Here is a 3,789-nt window from a genome sequence, read left to right as displayed (position 1 = left end):
AAACTCCGCCCCGCCCAAGAGCTCACGAGGCGAACCTTCCGCCGGCGCGCGACTGGAGTGAGCTCGCCCGACACGGGGGGGATTATTATATGGAAGCTAGCAAAGTATCCTTTCGCGTCTTAAACACAGCCCAAATATTGCGAGGACAAGCAGAAGAAAGAGAAAGCAATGAGTTTGCCTCAGAAACAGGCTGTGCTGGTTTTGTTTCCCACCCAACCCCACTTCCTTCCTTCCCTCTCCCCCCTTGACACTCGCTAGGAAATGGTATCTCCCGGAATGCTTCAGAACCAGCCCCCTGCTTCTCAAGTTCCTATAGGTCTAGCGGAGACCCTGTAACCAGCGCGGCCGCGTGGCCTAATGGATAAGGCGTCTGACTTCGGATCAGAAGATTGCAGGTTCGAGTCCTGCCGCGGTCGAGAGAGCTTGCAGGTTCGCCACTGAACGCGAGGGACTCAGTGGCAAAATTGTATTTTTGCTTTTATGCAGTCGCGATTTCTGTGCAGATATACTGTATATTTTTTTACCATCTTGGCAACAATCACTGGCTTCCGTAATTAAGCAATCGCCTTGTTCTCCACGGCTAACATTTGGTACCTTTGCATTTTCGCTGTTGCCCCAATAAGCGCCGATGGACTCAGTCGGGGTTATTTCTGAGCAGACACGATTGCGCTGGAAGTCTTCGTGCGCTCAACAGGGCTCGCAACTGCGTAACAGTTTACGCCTCTGCATGTGACCGTGGGAAAGTGTAGGAAGGCGTGTAAACAGCCTGCAAGCAAATCAGGATGTATGCTCAGTGTCGACTGACCTTCTAAAATATACTCAGAGTCGCAAAGTGATTTCATGCTCTTTATTCAGCTCATAGTGGTGAGGCGGAATGAATGAATGTCCCCTCAAAGTATCTGCTTTATATACATTATTTACACAATGGGCTGCACATGATTGGCTAATTCGGGAATTCTACTGTAAGCCAATCAGGTTGTGGATTCACTTCTATCTGGAGCATGATTGGGTGGTTCCTGCCAACCAATCAGACTGCTGCAATTTGGATCCTATTGTTCTAGGACCCATCAGACTGCTGCAATTTGGATCCTATTGTTCTAGGACCAATCAGACTGCTGCAGTTTGGATCCTATTCAACTCAGTACATAACACCCCTCCCCTCTAAGTTCCAGTCCTGCCCCAGAGGTCGCATTCATAGTCCTCGAGGTACGCCAACGGCCTACGTGTGCGTTGCGGCCTGTGGTGTTCCCTGGTCCAGGGTTCAGGTTCTGGCTCGTGTTCCAAGGATGCTGGCTGTGATAGGCCTGTTTGGTCTGGCGCAACCGGCTCACTCAGTCGTGGTTCTGGTTCCAGTGTCCTTTCGGCCTCATGGGTCCTCTCTGTATTTACTGATTCTGCCTCTCCTGCTGGCCCCTCCTGCTCTATGGGCCTCTCTGCCCCTCTGTTCCCTTGGGACTCCTCTGACCTTTCCTCCTCCTGGTTTTCTCCCGGGAATCGTCGCCGTATCTGGTCGCAGTGGCGGCGCCAGCATTGCCCCCCATCTGTTAGCACCTTGTACGACATGGGGCCAGTGACCCTGGTGACTGTGGCGGGTACCCATGCTGGGCCTGCCCCAAAATTCTTTGCGTACACTGGGTCCTGGGCCTCGAAGGTCCGGGGGTTCCTGCCTCCCCCCCCCCACTACCTCATCCTGTGCTCTATCGGGGTGAAGGCGGTCCAATGTGATTGCAAGGCACCAACCCATTACTAGTTCAGTGGGGGTGCTGTGCTGTGCTAGGAGGAATGTGGCAAGGCGGTACTCCCAATCCCCTTGCGTCATGCGGTGAAGGGTGTCCTTGGTGGTCCACACCATGCGTTCTGCTTGGCCATTGGTGGCAGGGTGGAATGGCGCCGAACGGATGTGGCGGATGGCGTTCTGCGCTGTGAAGGTTTGGAATTCTCCTGACGTAAATGCAGTCCCGTTGTCTGAGACGAGAGTGTCAGGGAGCCCGTGGGTTGCAAACAGCCTGCGTAGTACCCGGATGGCTGTAGATGTAGAAGTGGACGGTACCAGTGCGACTTCCAGCCATTTGGTGTGAGTCCACCACTATGAAGAATGTTTTCCCCTGAAAGGGGCCAGCGAAGTCTACATGCAGGCGTGACCATGGTGCTCGGGCAGACTCCCAGGACTGGACTGGGGCCCTTGGGGGATCTGGGCGGGATTCTTGGCAGGCCTGGCAGTGTTTGACCCAGGCCTCTATCTCTCCGTCGATCCCCGGCCACCACACATAACTCCTGGCCAGGGCCTTCATTTTTACTACCCCTGGGTGTGTCTCGTGTAGGGCTGTGAGGACCCTTTTGCAGAGGGGCTGGGGAACAACGACCCTGCTTCCCCATAACAGGCACCCCTTGTGGGCCAACAGTTCATGTTTGTGGGTTGTGTAGCCAGCGAATTCTGGCCCAGGGCTACTGCTGGGCCATCCCCTCCACACCCAGTCCAGGACCCGGGAGATGACCCTGTCTTTCTTGGAATGGTGTGCAACTTCTTGTGCCTGAATGGGGCGGTCGGGAAGCAGCTCCAGACTCATAACCTCTTGTGCAGGTGCTGGGCCGGGGCCTGTTTCTGGTAGTGGTAGCCTGCTGAGGGCGTCCGCATGGCCCATCGCCTTCCCCGGACGGTGAATCAGTGCATACTGGTAGCTGGCAAGGAAAACTGACCACCTGAGGACGCGAGGAGACAGCACTTGGGGGGTCTGCTTTTCGGGGGCAAACAAGCCAAGCAACGGCTTGTGGTCAGTCACCATGGTGAAGGGCCGCCCGTTCAAGAAATCATGGAATTTTTTTTACTCCCTTCACGATTGCCAGCCCCTCCTTGTCTATTTGCGAGTAGTTCCGCTTGGTTGCGTTGAGTGTCTGGGAAAAGTATGCTACCGGTACCTCTCTTCCATCCGGGAGTTGGTGTCCCAGGACAGCGCCAATGCCATAGGGCGAGGCGTCGCATGCTAGCACCACCGGCAGCCTCTCGTCGAAGTGTGCCAAGACCGAGTTTGAGACAAGCAAGTCCTTGACTGCCTGGAATGCAGCCTCCTGGCGCTGGCCCCACACCCAAAGGGCCCACTTGTCCAGGAGGCTGTGTAGGGGCTCCGCTACCGCCGCCTTGTGGGAAAGGAAGGAATGGTAAAAGTTCAATAGTCCCAAGAAAGCCTGAAGTTCAGTCTTGCTCTTGGGTGCTGGGGCATCACAAATGGCCCGTACCTTGTCCCCAGTCGGGTGGACCCCTTCTGCGTCCACCATAAATCCCAGAAAGTCCACTAGGCACTCCTAGTAGACATTTTTCCCGCTTCACCTTGAGACCCGCCGTCTGGAAACGGTGCAGAACGGTGCGGAGGCGGTCCTGAAACTCCTCTGGTGTGGGCCCGGCAATCAACACATCATCGAAGAAGGGGGTGACGCCAGGAATCCCTTTAAGGAGCGAGTCCATTAGATTCTGGAATATGCCTGGTGCCACACTGACACCGAATTGCAGTCACTTTGCCCTGAACGCTCCTCTGTGCGTCACAATCATCTGTGCCTCTGCTGTGGCCTCATCTACTGGCAGCTGTTGATATGCTTGGGCCAAGTCCAGCTTGCCAAAAATTTTCGACCCAGCCAGGGTGGCAAGGACATAGCTGACCACTGGCACTGGGTATGCATGGGCCATGAGGGCCTTGTTTATTTGTAGTCTGTGCAGATGCGGACCGAACTATTAGGCTTGACGTGTATGACGATTGTGGTTTCCCAGGGGGCATTAGGCACCAGCTCCAGCACTCT

Source organism: Podarcis cretensis, assembly GCF_951804945.1.
Source record: "Podarcis cretensis genome assembly, chromosome: 14".
NCBI classification, from domain to species: Eukaryota; Metazoa; Chordata; class Lepidosauria; order Squamata; family Lacertidae; genus Podarcis; species Podarcis cretensis.
Note: the sequence above shows the minus strand (reverse complement) of the source record.